Source organism: Heliangelus exortis, chromosome 8, assembly GCF_036169615.1.
Source record: "Heliangelus exortis chromosome 8, bHelExo1.hap1, whole genome shotgun sequence".
Lineage (NCBI taxonomy): Eukaryota > Metazoa > Chordata > Aves > Apodiformes > Trochilidae > Heliangelus > Heliangelus exortis.
This window is the reverse complement of record NC_092429.1, coordinates 987,334-1,014,289: the sequence shown is the minus strand read 5'-3', so window position 1 is coordinate 1,014,289 and position 26,956 is coordinate 987,334. Positions and strand designations below refer to the sequence as shown.

The 26,956-nt window shown below is 44.6% G+C and overlaps 1 protein-coding gene and 1 long non-coding RNA gene across 11 annotated transcripts in view; one reads left to right on the top strand and one right to left on the bottom strand.

Moving 5' to 3' along the window:
* Positions 1 to 26,956, top strand: part of LRRC7 (leucine rich repeat containing 7) — a 143,070-nt gene that overhangs the window by 26,877 nt on the left and 89,237 nt on the right. The gene's annotated exons all lie outside the window — the stretch shown is intronic.
* Positions 9,342 to 14,467, bottom strand: LOC139798733 (uncharacterized). The gene is made up of 3 exons (XR_011726941.1): positions 13,485 to 14,467; positions 12,591 to 12,732; positions 9,342 to 10,627 (listed from the first exon to the last, which is right to left on the bottom strand). It is a non-coding gene; the product is annotated as an uncharacterized lncRNA (long non-coding RNA).

Sequence of the window (26,956 nt, the reverse complement as noted above, 5' to 3'; positions counted from 1 at the left end):
CCCCAGCAAAGCAGAATGTTTCTTTCCATGGGCAGAGTTGCACAGATCAGTCCTTTCCTTTCTGAAAGGGAAGCAATGGAAGCTCTGAGACAAAATGTACACTTTGAACAGTATCTTTTACCAAGTACCTACCAGAATGGCTGGGGCTGTTTGTGTGAGGAATGCTGGGGCACAGATGTGCTCTATTTGTAGCCATGCACCCTTGTGGTTTGGGGTTTCTAAGTGTCACCCAGAACCCAGGATTTGGGTCAGAGCTGTGTCCCCGTGGACTGCCACTGACTTGAACCCCGTGGGGACTTGTGCCTGATGTGCCATCTGGGAAGGGTGGGCTGCATGGAATTTGAGAACAAACCTCAGTTACTACTCATGGATTTGTAAGACATATTTCTAGGTTTACAAAATAGGGGGTTCTTCATTCCTTGTTCCACAGTTGTGTTTTTCTAAGCACTGAGGGTTTTTTCCTAGCTAAGTCCCATTTCAGGGATCTTGCAGAAATAGGGAGGAGTGCACAGCAACTCCATTCAAATCAACACTTCCATGGATTTCCCAGGGCTAACCCATGTCTCTGTCTTCATCTTACTGGGGAAAGGCAGTGCTTTAATGGGCTGTCATTAACACTCTGCTGCTGGATGATTATTTCCAGCCGTAATAGCAACAAGATGTTCACATCCACAAGTTAAAAATGAAGCTCCTGGAGCTGCCAGTCAGAGTACGAGGGCTGCTGGCATCCCTTCATCATCACTGCTGGTTTTGTGGGGATGGAGTTAGCATAAATGGGTGGGATGCAAAGTGTCAGGCCATGTTTAGTCCTTGTCCAAGACATCTTCGTTTTGGAATGGCTCTTTCAGTATCAAATGAACCAAGAAAGTCAATCTTCATCCGTGGGGAGAAGTTGCAAGGTGGAGGGGAATATCAGCAAACAAAAATGAGTTGCATAGTTGGTTTTCATCCCCAGTTATTCTTTAATTGAACTGACTTTGTGGGAAGTACAGGCAAGAAAACAGTTTGCAGTGCAGTTCAGTGCTGGCCCTGCCTGTGGGCTGGGTGTGTTGAGCAGTGGCTGCCAGGGCTGCTTGGTTTGTGGCACCTGGAGCTCCCTGGGTGGCAGGGGCTGGTGCTGGCTTTGGCTGCTCCATCACTGCCTTTGCTGCTCAATAAGCACCCCGGGGGCAGAGTCTGGTGCTTTAGTGTGCTCCTGGGCTCTCTGCATCCCCTTTTTCACTGCTGTGTTGTGGGGTTTTTTTCTCCACCTTTCAGTGTTGTGGGCATCTCCATCCTCAGCCCCTCCTCCTGCTCTGGCACTGCCCTACCCTGGGGAGGGGAACTGGGCTGGATGTGGAGGCAGGAGGCAGGTATTGCTCAGGGCTTGCATCTCCTCTGTGCAGCTCCTGCAATTGGGATATCATCCGTAAACTGGATGAGGTTTTTTCTGCTTTAACCAGTGTTGGCTGTCAGATTAGCCTGAGATTAAATAAATCTTAATTACTTCTGCTAGATTTGGCTGTGACTAGTCACACTGAACTCATCTTCACAAGTTATGGGGTCACCTAGGGAGGAGCTGAGAGGTAGGATGAACAGAGAAATGATTCCCTGATACCAGCTTTGTTTGGAGCTCTGCTCATTGCACTGGAGATGATGAGGAGCTGCTCCAGGTCCATCTTCTCCAGCCCCCTGGGATCTGGTGGATATCTGTCATGTTTCCCCCAACTCATCTCTTTTATAGGCTGACCTACTTTGAGACTCTTCACAGAGAAGTCTATACCTTTGCCTGTCCTTTTCATCCTATTTTGAGCACTTTCCATATCTAGTATGTCCTTCCCTTTATTTCAATGAGGGGACCAGGTTTTTTACAGCTTTAGAATAGCTCTGGGAAACCTTAAGGCAAAGAGAATTGTGTCCTTTCTGAAATACTTGGCATTTTTCTAGTCCATTAGCCTGAGTGCACTGGCTTGGGGATGAGCAGCATGAAAAAACCACAACCAGTGTTAACAGAAATATAAGATTAACAGAATACAATGAATTTGTTCTTCATAATAAATGCTTACCTAAAATACAGTTCCCTTCATAGTTGACAAGGGAGAAGGAAGAGTGATCATTATCTTTCTAATGAACTGATAAGTCTGAATATTAAATCATCTCCAGAAGCTACCTCTGAGCTTTTACCCATCCTCTTTCTCCATCTGCTTTGCACTAGAGAACTTGGCTGCTTCTTTCTTTGGGGTTAGGAAAAAGCACTTAAACATGGAGTGCAAAACCTATTACTGGCCTTTGTCTCTGGCACATAATTCATGTGTGTGCATTTCTGTATATGTATAAAAATATATAGATTTATCTCAATACAAGCATAAAAAGTTGAATTTGCAGGGATCACAGAGTTTGCTCCACTCTCATGATGGTAGAGGAGCTGGAAACTTTCAGCAAGGAGAACTCAAAGCATTAATGAGTTTTATGACTTTGTAAAACTTTCAGCACAGGGTGGTGCTGGGGCTTCATCTTACCTCCTGGGGCTTCTCAGTTCCCTCTGAAGGATGTAGAGTGGGGTGATTTGTGCTGGGACGGGTGAAATGGGAAATGCTTAAGGGTGGGTACTTGCTTTTTCAGGTTTACCCAGAATTTCTAAAATATGCATTAAAAAGTAGATGTTTTCAGGCACACAAGGACTTTCCCAGCCCTGCTCTGTCCTTCGGTCTCATGGGAGAGCTTGCACATCTGCCAGACTTTGGGCCCTGAACTGAGTTTTTCCAGCTCACTTGATAAATATTTTCTTCTTGAGACAGTTCAAAACTAGAGGGAGGAAAAACCCAGTTTTCTGCCTGGGACAGTAACTTAGGATGCTCTTCCATACTGAAATCTCCTCTTCCTTCTGGAAGAGCTCACCTCAGCCCGTCCGATGGTGGGGAATGTCCTTGGCTTTGGGAGCTGTCACCTTTGGTGGCTGGGCTGCTCATCATGGAGCTGCTCAGTGTCCCGGGGGTGAGCACAAAGGTTTTGGGGCAGGGGAGTGAGGACTGGAGTGGCAGCTCCAAGGGGAGAGGGTCTGCAGCAGCTGTGAGGTACCTGCAGGGACACCCAAAGGCATCCGGAGGGGAGAGGCCTTCTGCTTTCCCAGGCTTTAAATAAACACAGAGAAAAATGGAAACTCTCTTTCTTTTTTTCCCCCTGTGACTTTGGATTCACCTCTACATTCTGAGGACTACATATTTATAGCTGAGAGCAGAGCCCAGCCAAAGCCTTGCTGTGAGACCCACCTGCAGATGTTGGATCCCACCCTGCCCATGTCTGGAGCACGGTGCCCACTCAAGGCACGGGCTCTTGCCAAGCAACAGCAGCAGGGATCAGCTACCAACCCCCTCACCCTCCCAGATTTGGGGCCTTGGGGAGAAAGGCTTTTTGAGAGGAGCTGCATGTAAAAGAGAGGAGACCTTTCCTCAGGCTGCAGATCTGTTTGCTGCCGTGGGGAGGGTTTTGCAGCACCACGTTGCCTGAGCCAGGGAGGAACAGGAACAGGAAGGGTTCTTGGGAAAGGTACAGTGGGAAAATCTATTCATATTAAGGCATTTTCTCTTGTTTTCAACTCTTAACTGTAATTTAGTCTGATTATTTGTTTCCTAATAAATTGTGTGCAGCTCATCTCGACATCAAAACACATGAAGCTGTTTGCTCTGATGTCTGTTGCACAGGCTAATGCAGTTCATCTTTGGAAAGGAGTTTTTGACCAGATGCTGAGATCTGACTCCAAGATACCACGCAGCTTGTTCTTTCTATCTGGATATACCCAGAAGGTCAAATTCTGCCCCTTTCTCTCCCCATAATTTAATTGAAGTCAAGAGGGCTCCAGAGGTATAAGGGAAAGCACACTCATTAGCTGTGGGAGCAGCAGGGGAAGGTGCTGAGTTTCAAGCCAAGGTGGTAGGATGTGAATGAGGTGGGGAGGAAGCCACCCGTGATGTTTGCCTTAGAAAAGCTTCCAGCACTTCAGCTGGAGCAGCACTGTTTAGTTAATGGAATTACAATAGGGATTTTAAATGTAAGTAGAAATAAAATATGGAGTAGTGCCTACTGACACCCTTTAACTGTGGATAGAAGAGGAATGCTTATTATTAATTAGTGAGTGAAAAAGCTTATTAGTGAGATACATCATGACTTTGTTCTGGAGACGGGTGTATTGTTATTGAAAGCAAAAACAGTCTCCAACTAAACATAATTTAAGGTTGCTCTCCCACTTTTTGTCTCCATAGATTTCCACTCTTTTCACTCCCCTTCCCAAACTGTGACGGAACAAGTTCTGCTTTGACTTGTTGCCCTGTGGGTTGGTGCTAAGTGTGTGTGTGCACAGCAGAGGTTATTCCTGCAGCTCCCACCTTGCCCAGCTCACCGTGTCAGACCCTTGGCTTTGCTGCTCATTGCCACGGGTGCCACCAGGGCTGGGCTGGGAGCCCCAGGAGGCTCTGGCCCCACTCCCGTGGGTGTGAGACCTGGGATCCAGCTCACCTGCCGGGGTCAAACCCACCCTGGTTTCACCTCCTCTGGCCCAGCAGCATTTGAGGAGCTGTTTTTGGCTGGTTTGACACCCACCCTACAGAAATATCCTGGGTCAGAATCCCTGTCGTGTTCTTCTCAGGGCAGAAACTGGAGCTGCATCCTCACAGCTTCTCCTACACACACTGCCAGCAGCCAAGCAGGGACAGGATGAGGCAGTAACCTGGGTACTTACACAGGGAAATAATTTCTGAACACCAATCCTTAAAGACAAACATGCTGAGAAAGCAAGGCAGGCCTTTCCAATACCACTCATCAGTTTGGAATTAATTTCCTGGAGGAAAATTTTCTTCATTTTACATTTTAGTGTCTCATGTATGACATCAACAGGAGCCAGATTTATTCATGGTAGCTCTGAGGGTCCTCGACCAACATCTCCTTAATGAAGTGCAGTGGGGAAAGCAACTTCAGCTGGAGCTCATACAGCACCACATTAATAGAATATACCCAGGGCTCAATTAAGCTGCTAAATGTCTATTTTGTGCTGAATGTTCATCACACCTAGGAACTGTTTTCTTCTCCCTTTTCTTAGTGTAAATCCAGTTATTTTTGGAGTTACTCTGGGGACTGCACGGGGTGAGGAGCCCACCACGTGGCACAGCAAGTGGAATGGAATTCCCTGTTCTTGTGTGTATTAAGCTGGGCAGGGTTCAGGTGTTAGGAGCAGAACTCAAGGGGAAAGTCCCAGCATCAGCCAGAGGTTTGGTTCTGAGAAGCCCCTGCAAAGGACCTGCAGGTCCAGCCAGATGTTTTGTAGCCTGTCCTTTCTCAGCTTGGGCAAACTGGGTGGCTCAGGGGTGGTTCAAGAGGGGAAAGCAGCTCTTGCAGCCATTCAGGCAGGCACAGCAGTGACCCAGCAGTACAGCAGTCCTGGCTGATTTCATCTGAGCTACACAGGATGCTCCTCCAGGAGAAGTCCTGTCTCCCCTTTTTGTTATTGCTGGATTTTGCTTTTTGTTTCTGGTTTTTGTTTTTTTTGCCAGGGTGTATGATGTCTTCATTCTGGAAGGTGGTAAAAGGACTTCCCAACGGCTCAATTCTTTTTCTGAAACCATTCAGGAAATCATGAGTCACTTTGTGCCTTCAGAATCACGAACACAAACTGGATCCTGATCCAAAGGTTCCCTGAGATCATTAAAACTTGCATTAACTTGCATGAGATATGAATCAGGCTGCCAAAACTTATGTATTTAGCACAGCTTTATCAGAGGCTTTATTCTGCACAGAGCTAAATGCAGGTTTTTCACAGGCTGATACTTGGGCTTGAAATAGCACTTAGTGTAAGAAAAGGATAAAAATATTGGTAAGACATCGTTCTGAAATGCCTTTCATGGTTTCAAAAGCTTTTCTGAACACTGTCATGCCCTCATAATATTAATTTTTTTTTCCTGTAAAATTTTGTTTGGAAACACCAGTTAGGACAGCTCGGTGTGATGGGACCAGCTGCCTACTACAGGAAAATCTGGTTTGCAGGTTGTATGTGGTGAAAGGGAAGGTTGTGGTTTCTTACCCAGAGATTACCTAGATCATCCTGGTCTTCAGCAGAAACGAGAAGTAAAAGGGGGGAAAAGCAAACAACCAAAAAACCAACCAAGTGTGCTGGTTCTGGAGAGGCCAGGAAAGCAGGGGTGGGTGGGGAGAGTTGGAAGCACCCATGGAGCTTGCACAGAGCTTCTGTGCTGCTCAGGTCAGGTCAGGCACTTCCCCTCTGCCTCAGGGTGCAGGGATGGGATTGTCTGTTAACCCTTGCTGGGCAGAACAGACCTAAAAGCTTTGTCTGTGGAGATTTTCTTTTTCTGTTCTCATGGGATCTTTAAATAGCAACCAGACTCATTTTACCCACCAAAGGCAGAGCTGGGCTATTTGCAAGCACTGAGCAGAACTGATCAAAGGAGAGCCAGGGGGCAGGTAAATGGAGAGAGTAAAATGTCCTGGAGCATCCTTGGTGCTGCTGCAGCACCTTGTGCTCAGTCTGTGCCCTCCTGCCAGCTCCCTGGGGACTGCAGCCTCAGAGGGGAGGTCACAGGGAGCCAGCTCAGTGTGCAGGCTCCCAGGTTTGTCTTGGCATAATGGTTTGGCACTGGAGGAAAAAATACAGACTGGGCTCTTCAGGGGCACCAACATAAAGATGCTTTCAACAGTCTTAAACTATAAAGGTCTTTGTGGCAAGGGGAAGGGTTTTTTCAGCAATGGCATTACCGTGGTTGATCCATGGATCCATGGATATGGGGAGGGCTGCAGGACACCTTTTTTGTCCTTGCTTTTTTCGTTTGTGTTCTCTGAAGGTCAGCTTGGTTTTTCCTGTTCTCCTGGCTGAGTGGGGTTGGCAAAGGTGTGTCTGGAGGTTTGGAGTGAAGGCAGGCAGAGGCACACCTCATCCCTGGGACACACCCTGGGATCTGCCTCTGGATTTGCTGCCAGGTGTCTGGTGCAGGTCAGCATCACTCATAGGGGGCTGGCACTGCCAAAGCTGTCCCAAATATCTCAAGTATTGTGACATATTCACTTTTGGGAGTTTTTCCCATGGTGCGTCTGAAGAGGAATCTGTTGTCTTTCAGTACTTTCAGGTGGCTTTATTGTATTTTTTTTTTTATTGTGAGAGTGATAAGCACTTTATCTCTTGTTAAAAGATGAGTAGCAAAAGCCCCTGAAATGTGTTGGTTAGGACCTTGGCCTTAATTAATGAGTTCCAGTGGTCTTGCTTTAGCTCTGCCCAATTTCACAAACTGAAACTCTGAAGTCAGTGAAACAAATAGGGGTTTTGTGAAAGGATAAAAATCTAAGATAAAGTAAATAAAAAGGGAAAGCAATTAACATTTCCCAGCCAAACGAAAAGAGTATTTGCTATTTTTAGGGCTGCACACTCTGGTTCATAGGGTATGACCCACAGTGGGTTATGGAATGAGGTTTTGCAATACCCTGGAACAATGACTTTCCCTGAGCTGCCTAAAGAGCAACAAAACTCCCTCCTGAATCTGCCAGGGTGAGCACAGGTCTTAAAATGCATGTGAAGGACCAGAGGAAATGGAGGGAAGCTACTCCAGGGGAGGTTTAGGCTGGGTGTTAGGAAACATTTTTAAGTCTGAAAATGTTGTGAGACATTGGAATAATCTGAAGGAAAATTGGGTTAGTGGTGAGCTTGCAATGTTGGTCCAAGTGTCCTCTCTGTCAGGTGGCAGATGGTTCTGGCCTGGTGGCCACAAGCCCAGCTGCAGCAGGTCCCTCATCTCCCCAGGGACAGTGCCCAGGTCAGCCCCAGGCAGGATGAGGTGGGAAAACCATGGAATGAAGGTGGGATCTCTAGGCTGGGAAAGGATCATTCATCCTTAGCCTTTGCAGGCTTTGCTGGATGGTTCCAGAGGGCTGGGCAGAGTTTCCTGCTGGGAGCAGCAGGCAGAGCATGAGGGCAGGAATCCCATCACCTGCCCAAGCAGCACTCCCCTTGCAAGCTGCCAGTGCTATGGAGCCAGAAGAAATAGTTTGTTATTTCTTGTTTTAATGCCTTTTCTCCCTTTTTCTTCTGCTCAAACGATGCAGCATCCTACAGAGGAAATGGTGGGAGGGATCTGTGGCAAGGAACTGTAGTTTTCCTCCATGCTGTCTATTCCCTGTCTCCTGGGAAGCCTGGTATCTAGCAATCAGATTGCTTCTTCTCAACTCACTGCAGAGCAGGAAGTTTTTGTTTCACTGAGGTTTGTATCCCCTCTCACAGAGGTTATCAGGGCTTTGGGACTCTGTATTTTACACACCCTGATTGCTGCTCCTCGTTAGCCCAGACTTGTTTGTGTTAGGGTAGTTACACATTTTTATTAACAAATGTTTTATCGGCCACGTGTATCTGCTATTTATATAGAGAGCCTTCTCTGTATATACTTCACCTTTTAGACAATACCCTCAAAAAGCTTAAAGAGGAATTCTCATTGGAAACAAATCTTTTATCTCTGCCTTCTTCAAGGGCACCACGAGGAACCCAGCATTTGTGGCAAACCCTTGAAGTTCTGCCAATAAACTTGAATAGATGATAATTAAATCTCTTTAAGGTTTAAAAAAAAATGTTAAAGTTTCTTGATTAGCAGCTCAGCCCTGGGCTGCACTGCTGTTCATCCTGATCAGACACCAAGCCCGGGGTGCCCCCAGCTCTTGCATAACTTGGAGCTTATTTCAGCACTGGGAGTGTGACAGCTAAATATTGTACAGCTCTGAGCCCACGTGTCTTCCACAGTTGGTTTTGGGCTTTTTTGAGTGTACATTGGCATTAGCAGCCACTTTCCTGTAAAATTATTTTGGATTCTTTCCCCCAGCTGGAGCCTTTCCAGCTTGGTCCAGATGACCTTTGTTTATTGTAAGTTGAGCATATGTTTCTTGGAGCTTGATAGCTGAATGAGAGCTTTTAGTCCTTGTCAGTGGATGAGGTTGTCAGGGCAAGATTATACCTAAGGCAAATCATTTTACATATTCTGAGACCTTTCACCCCAAAAGGGAGGCTGTACCTGCTAATGCAACTGAGAAAGTGGGGGTGAGGACTGCTCCAAAATTAAGGGTATATAATATTTAATCACATGAAATAGCAGCTTGTGGACTGAGAGAGTTCACCCCTGGAATAGACACCTGTGCTCTCCATAATGGACTTCTTATGAACGTCAACATTGTTAACACAAGCATTTAGGTAACTTCAGAAGTAATTCTCAGCCATTCTGTGCGTTCCTGAAAGGTTTTATTCATTGTGATACTTTACAACATTACTTCTAAAAATATACCTCCCAGTTTTGGCAGAAAGAGACCATTGTGTGGGAAAAGTGAAATCACCATAAGAAGCACTTTATTGAAGTCTTACAAGTTAACCATTTTTAATTTGTTACATTTGTTAATCATGGGAGTGTGAATGAATTGAACTTCCTATTCACATATGTAGGGTTTACGTTATCTGATGAATCTCTAAGAAAAAGGTTGAAGATGTGTCAGCCTCTGCTCTGGCTCTGTGAACAGAAAATACATGGAGTTAAAAAGAATTGTAGAAAGGAAGACATCAATAAACCGTGTCCTTCATCCTTCCAGACAAAAAGCACCCTGAAAGGGAAACTCTTCTTCAGGGCAAAGACTGTGATAATCAGCCTGGGGCTGATATTGAAGTGTCTTTGAATATTCTTATTCACTTTCCTCTCAAGCTAAGTGGATGCATGGTGTCCTCTCTCTGGTCATAATTAATGAAAAACCTGTAGCCCTGCTTAGCACATCTGAGCATTTCTCACTGCTCCTAATTGACTTATGCAGCATCCAGTGTGACTTGATGGGCTTGGATGGCTTTCCTTTAGTCCCTGCCCTTTGAACATTTCTCTTTGTGCTAACATTTCACATCCGAGGTTTAATCTCTTGCAGCTTTATTAGGGAGAAATTAGCTGCTACAAGAACTGAGCTGTGGAAAATGGGTATTTGGATCTTATCCTAATTCCAAAGAAGATTGCTGTGGTGGCTGGAGCTTTGGAGTGTGGGTCCCATCAATGCACCCAGCAGAGTCTGGTCCCGCAGAGCAGCCTCTTCCTTCAGAAGATGTCTCAGCTGCAGGGAGTGCCCGCAAAAGCCCCAGGGCTTTACTCTTGATTGTATATTCTGTTTCTGTTCTGAATTTTGGAATGCCCCAAACAACTCTTGCTGCCTGCTCTTGCAGAATCAGCAGAGGAGCCAGCCAGCAGCTGGGGCTGCCCCTGATGTTCCTTGGCTGCATGAGCCCATTCCCTCCTGTTGTTTCCAGGTCTGGGTAGTCCAAACTCCTCCCTCACTGCCTCCCATCCTGGGGTCCTTTAATCTCCCTTTGGGTGCTGGTCATTTTTTGTGGCATTTTCAAATCTTCTGAAGTCTTTCAAGAAGAGGGAAAGTAACAAAAGCCCCAAAAGTGGGACCTGGATTTAAAACATCCTCCTTTTATGGTGATTCTCAAGTTACAATTAAGCTTCTTTTCTAAACTTTTATTTTGTGAGTTTCAAGTCTATTTAATGCAGTACACGAATTTATAACGTTCTGAGTTCTCAGGCAAAAGCTGGGCAGTATTAAATCCAGTGCCTGCTGAATCCGTTGCTGTTATCCCTCATACCTGTAATCCCATCAAAAGAAATTTGTTAGGCTAGTTTGACGCTGCTTTTTTTTTAATACACATGTGTAATGGCATTAATTTAATTAATCTGCTGTAATTCTTTACAAATAGTGTTGTGTATTGCCTATTCCATTGTGCAGGATCAGTGTCAGGATGACAGGCCTGTAACTGCTCAGATTATCCCATTTTCCCTGTTAAGCACTTGGTGCAGCAGCTGCCTGCTCCGTTCTAGTTCTCCCTGATAATATGGCACAAAAGAGGTTATTGTACCTCTACCTGTGACCAGCTTACCAGTGCTCTCAGGACACAGCTGAGAGGCTCCAGATATATACAGACAAAGTCTCTAAAGGCCTTGCTGTGGGAGAGGAGGCTCAGTAGAAAGTAGAATTGTGCAGAGACTCTCCTGTGCCATCCTGGTGGTTCTTGCTGCAAGAACCCCCCTGTAAATTCTCATTAAGGCAAGGGTGCAACAGGCTCCAGGGGCACTGGTACATCCACTGCTCCAACAAGTCATCAGTCCATTTTACCCTTAGATTTCCTCCTAAAATCCAGGCAGTGAGCAGCAGGACAGCCTTTTGGCCTCAGCACTTCTGAATCCCCTTTGGGAAGCAGGCTAATTCCTGGGATCTGAGGGGAACTGCCCTCAGCCAGAACAGCTTTTATCAGAGGTGCTGCAACCCTCTCCTTGGCATGGCCAGCCCTGAGCCTCAGGTTTCCCTGCAGGAAGCACCTTGCCTTGGGATGATCCAGCAGGCCCCAGCTCAGTGCTAGGATATACACAGCTGAGCAGCAAAAGGGACAAAATCTCATGTAAACATATGAAAAAATTGTAATGTTATTTAGGGACTGGGACAGGCAATGTCATTCTGTTTGCCTATTTACAAGAAAAGTAATTCATCAAAACTCAGCAGTAAAGGCAGGAGTAATATCTCTTGAGCTATCATTTGAATCTCTGTATTTTTGGTTGGTAATTTATTTGTCAGGAAAATATTGCTGTAAAATAATTTTTTTTCTGAATATGAAATACTGGGTAATCAAATGGCTTTTTGGGTTGATTGTATATGCTGGCCTTGTACTCTAGGGAAATTCATACTTTCTCAGCTGTTCATGGCTCTCTTTCTGATCTCCTGAGCCATTGCCAGAGTTGCAAAATAGGAAAATCCATTCTAAGAGACTATGAAAATGTCTTCCAGCCAAAGTTAGGCTGTGCTGAGGTGTTCTTGATACAACAGGGCAGGATTTTCTACCTGTTGTCAGAGGTGTGGTGAAAGGCAGAAGGAAAATGATGCAAATCTGGTGCTCTGGAATAATTTAATTTTGGACTCCTCTCCAGTGCCAACCTCTCCTGATGAAAAACAGCCTTTCAGGCAGTTGGAGGCTGCCATGGCAAAGACCTGTAATACCTGGCAGGGAACCTCGAACAGGAGGTGGCAAAGCTCTCCTCCCAGCCCTCTCTGAGCTCAAGGGCAGAAATCTCCCAGCCCCGTGGCTCTATCAGAGGCTCTATCACAAACCACATGAATGCCCTTCAGCTGCCAGTGGTGCAGGAGGCTTCATGGGCACCCGATAGTTCCCTATCAGTAGAATTTTCCATTTTGTGCCAGACAGTGCTGGGTCTGCTCGGTGGCAGAGCTGCAGCCTGGTGGCTCAGGGCCGGGGTGTTGCCCTGTGGTCAGTCAGAACTGAGCTGACACAAAGCTGGTGGGGCAAGGGCTACTGCAGGGAATGTGGAGGCAGAGAAATCACTCTGAATTCCAGAGCTGTCATCTCCTGATCATCGCAGATGAGGTCTTCAGAGGACTAGAGATTAGAAGTTTATTAAACTGTGTGTTTGGGGGTTCTTCTGCAGTGCTAAAGGGAGCAAGAACACCATTTAAGCTACAGAAAAGTCTACTAATTAAAGACTACGGTAGGAATGTAATCTCAGAGAAGCTCCAGGGAAAGGGAAATATGTTCTTCTTACCTTTGTGTTTTGTAAGTGTGCAGACGAGAACAAGGAAAGGGAGGAAGAAACTCAGTCTCATAAAACCAGTCTCTTGTTGGCATCATGGTTGGGAATGAAAGCACATTGCTGTAGTGGTGGTGCTGTAAGAGGAAAGAGATTTCTAGAGGAAGCAAAGTAGGAGAGAAAAGAAACGTTTATTTATTTATTTAAATGAAGCTGACCTCAGAATGCCCCTGCAAGTTATGTAGCCCTGGGACAAGGGCTGAGCCCTCCCGAAACCCCCGAGGAGATGAGCTGGTAAGGGGAGCTATTTTGGTTAAATACAATGTAGATGAGAGTTTTGTCTGACCTATTCTAATGTTTTTATCTTTGTTTCAACTCTTGCTACTCCCCAATGCTTAAACAAATTAACAATAATCAAGCTGACAGCCAAACTCAGTTTGAAGTGGAACTGTGATGTATTAAATATATCCAAGGCACACCAATGCTATTTCTGTGCTAGGCACTGAGGTGTGAGGGTGAACAGGTCATGGTGAAGTCACTACTGGCTGTCCTCTGATAGAAGGCCCAGCTGCACAGTGTTTCAAAAGAAGGAAAAAACCCAAAGTTGCCATATCCATGTGACATCTTTTGTCTAAAAGGCCAAATTCCTGACTTCCTACTGCTTCTAAAATTCAGATTTGTTTGCTATGTTTTATGCTGTTGCATTAATGATTTTCAAATATTCAGAAAGTCTGCCATGCTTTAGATGGCATTAATGAAGTCACTTGCTTTATTCCTTGGACAGTGATTTAGAAGTGATGTTGCTAGGATACCAGCAGAAGAAAAGGCAGTTACACAGAACTGTGTGGCAGAAGGGAAACAACCAAGTTTCTCAAGGCCAAGGAGTTGCATCTCAATGGGGTAACTTACATCCATGCTGAATACCATCCTTGTCCCAGGGCTCTGTGTCCTGCTCCTCCTGGCTCTGCCTGGTGCCCAAAGCAGGTGCTCAGCACCCCTCTGTCTGCTGGGAGGGGAAGGGAGTGTGGGGGGGTTCTTCAGACCTCTTCCTCCTGCATTTTCATTTCTTCTGTGAAGCTTTGGTCCGTCCTCAGGAACAGGTGAGACTCCTCTGGACTTTGTATTTCTGTCCCACACTGCAGCCAGAGCACTGGCAGCAGGAAGGGGATGAGGTGGCTCCCATGCCAGCTCCCTGGGGTGCTGGCAGCCCCGGGGCCAGATGGGCTCTGGCAGGCTCAGGGCTGCTGGCACAGGCAGGGCAGAGCTGGGCAGGGGGACCCAGGGGATGGGAAACTGGGATGGGCTCCTTCGAAGAAATCCTGGGTCTTCAGACAGCCAGACTTCAGCTGGTCACCTGTCCTGAGGACAGCCAGACTTCAGCTGGTCACCTGTCCCTTTCTCCAGCTTCACATCCCCTCCTCCTCTTCTTGCACCAGAAATCCTTTGTGGCTCTGCTCTGTGTTTAATTATTGCTCCCAGCCCTGAGTGTTAAATAACATTAGAAACCATGTGTGTCTGGGAGAGTAAAGTAATTCCTTTTTTGGATCTGACCCAAAAAAAAATTCTAGTTGGTGCCTTGTGATATACATAAGGAGAATGTCAGCAAGTTGGAGCAAAATGACTTGTGACAGATACACATGCACATCCAGAGCCCTGGCGTGTTTAAAGTTATAGAGGGCTCTTAAACAATCTTGCTGCCTATTAGCTGCCCTGTAATAGAAACAAAATGAATCATTAATATTTAACACTGAGCCCTATCTTCCATCTGACTGACTATTGAAACAGTTGAAAAAAATACAAAACACTTGTTTGTTTTTTCGTGGCCAGTTGGAGAATGCTGGGGAGTGCATTTGTAACAAAGGAAAAAATATTTGCAGTTTTTTGGTTTTGTGAGGTGTCACTGGGATGGAAGGAGAAAGGAGCAAGGGAAGATGAGCACTTACAGAATGAACTTGCCATTATCTGTATTCCAGCAGTGACTGAATGAAGCTGCTGAGCAGAAGCAGTGATGCAGACATGCATAGCCTTGGGAACTGACTAATGCTCAGTTGGTGTTTTGCACCAGTGAGTGAAAATGGACTCTGCAGGGCTGATATAATACTCAGTAATTTCCTTTAGATACCTGGAGTATACCACAGCATGTTGAAAATCTCTCTGCTGTGTGTGGTGGGGGACAAATCCTTGTCTGCTGGAACAAGGAAAAGGTGGCTAAGTCTCCATTATCTTACCATGATTTTCCCGGGTTTCTCTATGTAATAAGATACTCAGTAGCTTGGAAGTAGAGAGGAAGAGGCCACAGTAATTTTCAGGAATGCTTTGTGTAGTACATTGCAGTGCTACTGTGCTGCATCCTGTATTTTGCCCTGAGTGTAACTGATACACCACAAAACATTTTATAGAGCTCTAGTGGAGAAGGTGGAACAGTGGACCTGGACAGAAGCAGCCAAATCCCCAGCTGCTGTGAACCAAAGTCACCCTGTCCCCATCCAAGGACTAACCTGGCTTACAGCAGGGCAACTTGGAGCTTTAGGATGAAGGATTAGTGCCTGGTGTGGCAGACAACTTTTCTCTCTCTGCATTTTGTAAAAGACAGGTCCCCTTTTTGACATGAGAGCTGTTATATTCAGCATCACCAGGGGCTAAAAACCACCAAATAAACCTAAAGGTTTTACAGCTAAAAGGTTCATTCTGCTCTTTAAAAAGGACTTGTATAATTCCCATTACTGTCACATGGAGTTAGGTATAGAGGATGCACAGGGATGAAATTCTTGAACTTAAGGAAAATAATATTTTTAATATTAAAATACATATAAAGTTATCCATGTCTTTACATTCTTCAGCAACAAATATCATGCCTATTCCATTACAAAAATATTTGTTCTTTCCAGTGTTCCTCTTGTTTCAATGTGAATTTCTTTATATATAAACCCACAACACACAAGTATATAAATACACACCTTTATAACTATAAACCCAGGTACAGAAATATGTAAACATCCAAATGATACACAAACATAGGAACAGAAATATGTAAACATGAAAACATGAGTCTTTGGCTGATATTTCTCAGCATGCTTTATTCCCAAGCACTGCTTAGTTCCAGGTCCTGTGCACACAGGTTTCTCTTTCATCCCCTGGGAACACGGAGGAGATGGGGGATGCGTGACTGCAGCTCTGCCCTTTCACCAGCCCAGAGAAGGGAACTCTCCTGTCTGGATGCCACAAAGTCATGGATGGGTGTGTATGAAGATGCCTGTTTTAGTGACAATTAGCTGGAGAAAGCTTAATTCCCCCTCCAGTACATTTTATTCCTCCCCTGATGTTTTCTTTGCAGCATTCCCAGTTACTGCACTGAGACACCATGGGGTGGGTTGTACAGCAAATCCCGGACTGGTTTAGGCTGGAAGGGATGTTAAAGATCCATCCATTCCCAACTCCCCTGCCATGGTCAGGGACACCTGCCACAGCCCAGGGTGCTGCTCCAAGCCCCATCCAACCTTCAGGGCTGGGGAAGCCACAGCTTCTGGGGGCAACCTGGGCAACCAGGGGCTCAGCACCCCTGGCAGAATTTCTCCCTAATGTTTAACTTAAATCTCCTCTCTTTGGAGGCAAAGACTGATAATGCTGAGAGGCTTTGTTCTACCAGAAGGCTTTAATTTTGTGCTCAAGTGCTGTATGGGAGATGTGCCCCTGAGGGGAAGGTGTGTGTCGCCCCTCTCTTCACAGCCTCAGGAAGGCAAGGAGCCCAGCCTGACTCAGGCTGGGTGAGGGGAACATGCCGCTTATTCTGTCCCCTCACAGGGCAAAAAGTCTGCAAGTAAGACAAATTATTCCTTATTGCCAATTCACACAAATTTCTGTGGCACAAACCCCCTGCTCCCCCAGCCCAGCCCCTGTGGTGAGCAGCACAGGGCTGTGCCGGGCGGGTTTTGGCGGGAAGAGGCTGTGCCCAGCCGGCTGGAACCGGTCGGGGCTGGCGCGGGGCGGCACTCACAGCCCCTCACAGCCCCTCACAGCCCTGAGGAGAGGGGCTGAGCCCTCCCTGCCCTGCGGCCTTGGCTCAGGTCAGTTACTCACTTCTGGTGTTGAAGATTAAAAACAAAACAAAACTTGAAGAGATACTCCATGAGGATTCGGACTTGAAGGAAAAAGAATGCAAAATGTGGTGCTCCGATCAACATTTTTAAAGCGGTTTGTTGTGCTGTGACGCAGCTGAGTCATGGCTTCTTTTTGTTCTTTTTTTTGTTTTGTTTTTTCAATTCTTTTTCTCAGTTCACTTTTTTGAGTTTGTTTGTTACAAGCTAGCTAGTTTGTCTATTCAGAACTTCCCCTTCTAGCATGAGAATCCTGGAATCGTTTTAGTTGGAAATGACCTTTCAGATCTTTGTGAAAGGAAAAATGCATTATTTTGAATTCTCTTGAAACTCGGGTGATATATAAGCTTCTGAAGTTGCAGTTTGGTAGCTCTGGAGAGATAATCAGAGCTGTCTTTGAGGGCCCTGGCTCCTTGGGCATCCTGCTCTCCTCTGGGTGGCTTTGCTGGTAAATCCACTCATGGAATTGCTCTGAGAAATGCCAGCTGAGGAAATCAGTCAGGGACCAAACCCGCCTGCTTCCAAATGCCACAGACCATACAAAACGTGAAATAAATATGCATCCAATAATTAGTGGTACAGTCCAGCAGCAAGAGTGGAATTTAAGCCAAGGTGAACCTAGCTCACAGCAGTATTTCCCTGATGGCAGCTGAAGGCAAAGGTTTCGGGATCAAACCCCATTTTTTAATCTTTCCTTTGAGCAGCTCCCTGTAGCCCCACATTCCCAGGTGTGAACCTCTGTAAGCAGAGGAGAGGCTGAGCCCCTGGGGAGGCCATCTGGGCAGGAGACAGTGGGGGACATCCTCATCTTCTTGGGGAGCTTCAGCTGCCCACTTGCCAGCACCGCTGGGCCAGGAAAGTGAGGCACGTCTGCAGACACTCACCAGATGCTGTCCTGAGATGGTTTTTCCTCTCCTAATCTGATTGAGGCTGTTCAGGTGTGTTTTGCTTCAATAAATAACCTCTTAATATAAAAGGATTGCTGTTTTGTCGCCGTGCCAGAGATGGAAAGGGCCGCAAAACAATTACATAAATGAAAGAAGAAGAAAAAAAAAAAGTAAGGCCATCTGTGTGGTTAGGAAGCTGGATAGGTTGTTTTGCTAAAAGGTAATGCACTTCTGATAAAACTGAAAGTGTAGACAGATTATTTTAGTGATTTCATCGCCAGTGTTTATCCAGACAGCTGTGTACTACAAATAAACAGTTTTCCTGATCTGTGATCATCTGACATGATCCTGTAAGCTGTAAGGGAACCCACCCAAGGCTTCAGGATGACTTGACCGGTATTTGGAAGGCTGGAGGTGGGAAGGTGGTGGGATGCTCTGTGGTACAAGTCCTCCTCAGCCACGCGTGACTGCTGAGGGGATGCAGTGCTGAGGCAGCCCTGTGGCAGCAACTTGGACAATCCTGTTCCTCTTCTGGTCTGACTGAGTTAGTGAGGGAAGCGTGTGGTCAGATAAATGCACACATGCAATCCTCTAAACATTGGAATCTCAGCAAATATGTCCACATTGGCCACCATGTGTGCCAGCAAGAGGCTGCTCTGTTGCTGGGCACTTGTGATTTTGCTGCATTTACCCTTGAGTGAAAGCAGTTGAGGCATGGGCATTTCTGGTGAAGAAAATATCAAAATCTGGGGGGCGAAACTGGAAGAATAAATCTGTCCTTGGTTTGCTTCTGGCAAAGATACCCACAGGGCTCCTTTGAATGCGTGAATGTGACTGCTTGTGTGTCTGCATTTTCCTTCTAAATTGCTGTTGTATTTTGCCAGGATAAAGAGCATCTGTGGATCAGGACAGTGCTGTATGAGCTGTAGTGCTGGAGGCTGGGAGTGAAGCCCCTCGCTGTGGGAGCCCACAGGCTGTTCCTCCCTTGGTTGGGATCTCTGACATTGTGCTACTAAACAGGACTGACGGGCTGGCCCTTCAATAGAAGCACAAATGAATTTCAGAGCTTCTCACTGGGGAGGTACAAGTGGACTCAGAAATAGGTTATTCAGAAGAACGTACAGTTTATTCCTCTGGAGTTTTTTTTTGCATGTTAAATTTAGGGTTAAAAAGGGAGTCCGGTGATTTCATGCACCTGAAGTGTGGTTCGTCTGTAACTCCCATGCAGGCTAATCAGCCTGAATTTTGGAGGCCACGAGAAAGATAGATTCTATTAAATCTGTTTTTCTTATAAAACTCCTCTCCCTGCTTTTTCAAGCTGAGCTGTAAGTTGTGCTGTACACACAAGTGGCTTCATAAGGCTTCCTTAGCCCACAGGAGGGCTCAGTGGCAGCAAGAGCGGAGCGGCGTTAAACTCCAAGTGATGCATTGCCCTTGTCAGGGTGAACATCTGCACAAGGGGGAAGTATGTGTGTGCTTTGGAAATGGAAGCTAATGAAATGAAATTATGAGGGTGAAACATGAGCAATTCCAGGGGAAGCCACATCCATCTGTGCAGTGATGGATGCCTCCCTGCAGGGCCAGCCAAAAAGGCAGCGGTGCGCTGCTCGCTGCTGAGCTACAGGTGGAGCACCCACTGGAGAGCCACTGCTGCCTTGGGAGAAGTGCTTGGATAAGGGAAAAAAGGGAGCTGGTCAGAGCAGGGGGGTGTGTTTCTTGCTTTCTAGCCAGAAAGAAGGAAAAAAAAATGGATGGCAGAGAAAAAAAAGAGAGAAAAGGAGGACTGCTGTCTAGTAACGAGTCAAGGGCTACATTTTCCCCTTCACTACAGTGAGATTTGCTAAGTTGTGGTTTCCTACTGACAATTCTACTCTGAAGGTTTTTCAATTAAGTTACTTAACACAGAAAAAGCCCCTGAGAGTATCTCGAGGTGAAGATGAAGAGAAATGGAGCATGCTGATATGCCAGTATAAGGTAACTAAAATCCTAATGCTACAGTGATTTTTGATTCTTTTACTATTTTATGTACTTATTCTGTTTTTCCTGTTCCCCTGTATGTAACTGGTAACAGCTAACTGGATGTAGAATAAAAAGGCTAATTAGATCTACTTCCCAAATTCCTGCCCTCTCCCAGTCCCCTGGGAATACAGGGTGCTGCAGGGGATCACTGATCCAGTCAGGCAGAGATGTGCAAAGCAGTGAGCATCTTAAGCAGAGTTCATTCTTAGATTTCTAGGTTGAGCATGAAAGGTAAAATCACTGCTTACGTGTCCTTACTGCTGCAAAGATGGCAGCCTAAAACCTGAGGACTGCTTTGTGCCTCTTTCTTGTTAATAGGGTGAAAACAATAGTAGGCAGAATTTCTGATAGAAGGCTGCCAAGTGTTTAGCTGCAGTTTCCCAGTATATTTCCATGAGCTTCAGAGGAACTTCCTTTATAGTTCCAAACCCATTTTGTTATCTGCTCTTTTCACTTTTTTATTTCTTGCTTTGGCTTTTTTAACCTCTTTTTCTTAAAAAAGCTTAGAATTATGCACAAGATTTTAAAAGTGCTTCCTTGCAAGGATACTGTTAACATACTTCCATTTGCACCTTGTTACATCTTTATTATGCCACTTTGAAATTAAAGAAACATGAAAATAACTCCCTTAATAGACTTTTACATTTTTTTAGTATTCTGAAGCCAAGTACTAAGTGACAGGTGTGGTAAAACCTTGCCTGGTGTTTAGACCTATCTGTATATGATTCATTTTTCAAGTTGGTGAAGTGAGGTGGCACGAGTATGTCTGAGCAGGCAGCACTCTGCTCTGTTACTGGCTAATATCCTGCAGCATTGTAGTCAGCTGTACAGCTGACCCTGTAGCTCACTGGACATGGTGGCTTTGATGTTTACCATTGTCCCAGTACCTTTTCCTTATTTATTTTCTGTCTTGGGAACATGGTAACTCATGAACTGGTTTGTCACCTCTTGGTTCACAGAATTGCAGCCCATTAAAACTCCATCGTGCTGGGCTGTTGCTGCGTTGCTAAACCCCAAGTTCTTCAGTAGAAAGTTTGAAAATCTGAGGCAGGCAGAGTGCAGTCTTCTTATAGCCACATGAGATTGTTCAAGTTAACTTCAATACCATGTAGGTTTGCTTAAGGTACTTGTTAAAATATCCAGGGATTTTTTTTTTCCTTTGTTTTAATGTCATCACCGGTTTACATCCTCATTTCTACAAAAGGAGATTTCACTTCCATATTATCATCTTTTCAGAAATTATCCCAACAAAACTTTCCTTATTTCCTCCATTTCTAAAACGTATTGATGGACTTTATGATCTCATGAAGGTGGTGAGGTGTTTTCAAATGGTGTATTTGTCAATAATAATGAAATGTGGTTTTCTGACTTTTGTGCTCTGTCTGTAGTTGCTAGTCAGATTTGGAGCCACACCAGATTTTCCTTTAGTTCATGCTTCTTTCCTTTCTCATGCCTTTTTTGTACTCTAATTATCAGATGGTTTAGGTATCTTCTATTATCTGGAAAAACTGCTGACTAATTTTGCTCAATACCTGTTTTTCTGAGTTCTCTAATTTTCCAGAGTAAGAGCCCTTCCTAGAGATTTGGACTAGGTTTTTTTCCTTCTTCATCTCTCTTCTCTCCCTTTAATGTGGAGTGACTCATTAGTGGATCCAATCTCTTCCATCTCAGTTTTCTGCAGTAATTTCGTGCTTAACTGTTAATAATGTGCTTAACTATTAATTTTTGGAGGAAGCTTTTCTTCCTCCATTTCTAATTTCCCTCATGGCCGTTGAGGAAAAATGCAATGTTCACTTTTCCATTTTCTTGAGTCCCTTTCACTCTTTCTTTGGTGTTGTACATGAATAATTCCCAGTTTATTTGGACACAATTTTTGCTGCCACTGTCTTCATCTTTCTGCAAGTTGATGGGAAGCAAAACAAGGCAGCAAGTTCTGCTCCCTCCTTTCCCAGCAGTGAAACCCCTTTGGTGTGTATGCAGACCTGGGCTGCAGGATTTTCTGCAGGAAGCTGATTTCTTCCTCCCCCGAGCAAAGATGCTGGGAGAGATACTGAGCTGTGGAGGCTGTTGCAGTCTCTGTAGCTCATTGCTCCAGGGACAACAGACAATGTTGCCTTCCCTCGTGGAAAGCAAACCATTTATTTCCTGATGTAGCTTATCTGCCTGCTCTCCAGGCACTTAGCTCTTCTCATCACTCTTGTACTGTTTTCATCTGTGTGGTGGGCAGGTGTCCCGTTGTAATTTTTAGCTTTCTTTTCTCTTCATCATCTGCACTTCAGCTTTCTTTCATACAGCCTGCTCTCTTTTTTATAGTCTCACACATTTGGGAACTATCTGCTCCTTTTCCCACTTGGATTTAGCATTCCCCTGATCACCTGTTTTTGTGAGGAGACATTTGTATCTACTCTTTTTTCATTAAAAGAGCAAAATCACTCCTGGCTCAGCATATGAATGCCTGATTTACCTTCTTTTGTCCAGTGCCATGAAAGAACCTCCTACATACACTTTTCTAACCCATTTAACCAAACCCTTTCAAACTGATTTTTCTGTTCTTGGTATAACACTGATGTCTAGGCTTTTGTGATTTGGGCGGTGGGTTTTTTAGTTTTTTGTTGGGGGTTTTTAGTTGTAGTCTTTGAGGCCCTAATTCAACAAATGTTCATTATTAGATAGCATTAGCTCAAGGCCATTCCTCCTCTGGATGCCTCAGAGGATCCCTGCAGTGCTGGACTCTGGTGACCTCATCCTGTCACACATTTCTTGCTCTCTTTATCAGCAGACCTCAGTACCTGAACAAAACTGTACTGATTGCAGTAGAACTCATCTATATCACATCAGCAAGGTGAGGGATTGTTGCTAACCTCACTGTTAGGAAAATGTGAGTAGGGAACTCACAGCTGAGAGCTCTGAGGGCTTTCCTGCCATATCTCGACCAGAGTTTGGCAGTGAGCTGTTGATGGCAGGAAGAAATAGAAACCCAGGTGGGTATCCTGGCTTTAAGCCTCTCTTACAAACATCTAATGTTTGTAGTTGTAGTAATGCCACATGAGATTGTGCTTCCCTGGTAAACTCTCCTAAATCCTAATCTGCTGCCCCTTAAGGACTTCCTGAGGCAGGCATTGTGTCAGGGTATTGCTTGGTCTTGGTTGGCTTTTTTCCTTCACATGTGTCTCAATGCTTTTAAAATCCATTTATACTTTGCCTTGTATACAATTCTGTTGCAAGAAGTTACAGAAAACCCACTCATCTTCATTTCTTTTCCATGTTGCCCTCATGCACAGGATAATATCAGGGTTATCTTTGTGGAGTTTTTGAACACTTGGAATTAATTGTGGTGAGAAATAGATCTTTGAATGACATACCAGATTACAGAAATTACCTGACACTTTGACTAATACTGATTACTAAAGATGTGACTATCTTTAACCATTCTGTTTTATTATTAGCCAAATATTCAGCTTTCTTACAATTCTCAAAGCAGTGCATCCCAATAGTTTTTCTGCATTCAAAAGTTGTGGTTAAAATGCAATTGGATGCCTTATGGGGCTGTCTTCTCCTGCACATTGCAGCAAGCAGCCTTTGACAGCAAACACTGTGCCCGTGATCCAGTGTGAAAATCCTTTGTTTTTGTTTTTGTTAAATTCATTTTAGGAGAGATGCCACAATATAATTAGAATGTTATAGAGGAAAGCTGAATTTCCACTGACTAACACTGTGTTCCTAAGTGAAAATGAAAGCTGGTTTCAGTCTTATGTTTACAGTGCACACCAATGTGCCTCTCACAGCAGCAGAGACCCCTGAATTTCATCGGGGACAGAGGCAAGGTGTAGATTCCTTGCTGCCTTCTGACTGCAGCACAGGGATGTTCTGTGCTCACAGGTAAACACCAGGGTGTCATGCACCTCACTGGATGTCCAGAGGGAGCCTCTGCCGTTGTTTCAGGATGTATGTGCACTTTTCCAAGTTTTTAGCAGCTTAGTAGTTAGTGAATAGACACCAAAGGAAATATTTTCAAACTGGGCTTTAACCTCTCGGTATAAAACCCACAGTTACTTAGGCTGAATGACATTTTTATGTGCATGGTGGGTAATTAAGAATTTAATCACCCTTTCTCAAGTGAAAATGTTTTCTGCACAGACAAGGAAACAAAGTTTAGAGGCTTCATTCTAGAGAGCTATTTGCAAGCTTGATGAGTCTGAAATTACTTGACTCCCTTAAAAAGGACTGGGTGGTAAATGTCAGGAAAATGCTTTTTGCCTGGTGCTTGGGAGAGAGGGAGCCAAGCCAGAGCAAGCCAAGGAGCTGAAGAAGTGGCCTTGTTTTATCCACAGGTGTACAGAGCTGACTGCCATTTGACAGGCATGCCCCAGCTAATCCATTTCTGTGGAAATGATGTGCTGGTTTTCAGCTCTCAAATTTAGAATTGAATTATTTCAGTTGCTGGAAATATCACTGATATGAAGTCCCCGTTTTCCTGACCTTTCCAGTGAGAGACACTCACAGATTTGGGGTGAATGGGAGTAGTGATTCCAGGCACTTGTGAGCAACTGTCTCTTGACTGCTCATGGCAATATTAATTAGTTGGATTAAGGGATGACTTTGGTTTGTGTTGCTGCATTTTTGGGTTTTGGTTGTTTGTTTGGTGGGTGTTGGGTTGGTTTGTGCAGTTCTCTTTCCTTTTATTTCTTAGAGCACTGCTGTTTGGGGGCACGGGGAAAGGGGAGGGATAATTTGCAAGCTATGAGTAAGCCAGATAGAGAACTGAGGAAAAAAGAGTTTCCCAATTATTAGTAATGCCCTGATGTAGTGAGTACCTGGTTGTGAGAGAATGAGACCCTGCCACACTGAGCAATCTGATGCAATTTGTTATGCTTCTAGTGACACTCATTTGTATTTCTCACTTCATTTATAAGAGACGTTTTTGCAGTATAAAAATAAATATTTGGGGACCGTATTGGAAACCTTTGCACTTTAACCAGTAACGTGCTAACAGAACTACTCCTGTTGCAGTCTGTTTGGGAAGGGCACAGCTTCATGAGCTGATTGCTGTCATTCTCATAGGCTGGCTCTCTTCTGATGTTAAAGGCTGCAAATCAAGGTTAGGCATTCAAAGGGAAACAATTCACTCTGGAGGAAAAAAGTTTTCAAATGGCTGAAGAAGTTGGCCCTTTGGAACAGCTTTTCTAACAAAATACAGGCTTTTTGTAAGAAACTGGCTGCAAGGTACAGTGTTTTCAGGCTGTGTGTGCCTCTGGGTGTTACACATTCTGATGAAGGGAGAAGATTTACTTGTGATGCTGTTCTCATGATTTTCTCCTAATATGCATGGCTGATATCCAGAGGATAGATTCAACAGGAATAAGGGTGGAAATCAGTGAAGTACTTGTGTTAGGCAGGTGCAGGCTGAACTGGGCAAGAGGGATCCAAACAGTGTATTTGGAAGGCAATCCTGATATGTCTTGGACAATGTTTGGGCAGTTTTATAGCTGAGAATACTTAAAATCAGGCTTTTCTGTTTAAAAATAGTTGCTGCCTTCAGAAGCAGGTCCTCAGTCATTTATCCCACTCTGCCACCTTCAGTGGACTAATTCACTGGGCTGTTTTCTTGTTTCTTCTCTTACCCTTTTCCTCATTAAAATGTAATGTAAAGTTAAATGCAAAAGAAAAGTGCTTTACTGTTATACTGAAACTGATGTTTACTTGTCTGGGGATGAATTTCTAATGCTACATCTGTTCCTCTTTGGTTTATGGACAGAACAGTATCAATAAGCATAATTAAGCAAGCTGAATAATTTCCAGGGTATCCACACATTTTTAGTTGCTTGTAACTTGTCCGGATGAAGAATTTTATTGATTTTGTTCAAGGCTTGTTTCTGGCTAAATTTTTATTGTCCTTGATTTATTTTTTTTTCTTTAAAGTTTCAAGTTTCATTAGCTATCAGAGGAGCTTCTGAGGAGCAATAAAAAATCAGTTACTTCTCATTCTTAGAAATTGCTGTAGTAGTTTTGAGCATTCTGGTATTTCAGCTGTCTGCTGCAGAATGTGGAAATTTGGCAGTGAGTAATTCTGAAATGAAATTGTTCCTCTTTCCACGTTTATGACAAGCTGTTCTTAACTGTGTAATGTACAGCTCTTCTGTCTACTTTTTAGACCTTATTACACGTTCACCTTGTTTTCCAGAGTACTTCTCCCTCACAGAGACACCAGACCAAACTGATAGAACTGGACAATTAAAGACTGGCTCATGCTGGAGTCATAAAAACGGGTGATATTCAGAGTAGAAGAGCAACCTGTGTTGCCCGTTTATTAGCTTCGAAGTGCTTGAATTTCCAGCTTCTTTTGAAATAGATTTTGTGGGGGACCTTCCAGAAGTGCAGTTACATGCTGCCACTTTGCTGTGCACAATGGGGAAATAATGCTGGGACCAGCTGAGAGCCATAGCACCAGCTTTCAGAGGCCTTCAAATATTGTTACTGGACCTATAAATATTGTTTAAAAGCCTTTATGAAAGCAGTTTTCCCCCGGGGGTGCTGTTCAAAGCAACAGTGTTCTATAATAGAATGTATACAGCTTTAATACAAGGCTTTTAAATATTGCTACTTTCCTTACTGCCTTGGTTCTAAAAATACTGAATAAAACATTTCTGATGTGTGGCTTTTTTTTTTTTCCCCTCGGAGATTTTGCTTGTTCTGGATCATGTCTCACTGTGGATGTGGGTGACTGGTACTGCCTAGCTGTATGGCATGCAGCTGCCAAGTGAGGAGATGCAAGACAATAAATGAACAGGCCTCACTGTTTAGTGAGTAGCTTGGTTTGGTGGGGAGATTTCTGCATTTTTCTTTAAATTCCATCTGTATTTTCAGTGTCAGAGTTGTCCAGACTGTGGTTGTGGCTGCTCAAGACACCTTTTCATCTCCATCTGCCTCTTTTTCCTCCAAAAGCATGTGGGTACTCACCAGAGGGACAGTAAAGTACACTTTGGAATACAGAGCTTTTTTTAGGAAAGTGTTTGTATGGCAGGTTTCATTTTTGGCCAAATATTATTCTCAGTGGAAAACTGTTCAGTTGGAAAGTTTTTAGGGGAATCTGCTTGTTTCTCCAAGCCCAACTTTTGGTCTCCTGGTCCTGCATAAGCCAGTCTGGTGAGTTTTCACTCCTTGCCCGTATTTTTTTCAGCTCAGGAGTACTGCACATTTCTCCCCTCTTTCTATAACATCTAAAATTTGAGAAATCCTCTGCATGGCAGGAGCTCTCTAGCCTGTCACCTGCCCAGGGACACGAGGCACCCTGGTGTGGTGCTGAAGAGGCTTTGCAGCTGGTGTAGGAACCCTTCCTGCTCTGCTGGGGGGTTGCTGCATGTGGATGTCTCCTGATCAAAAT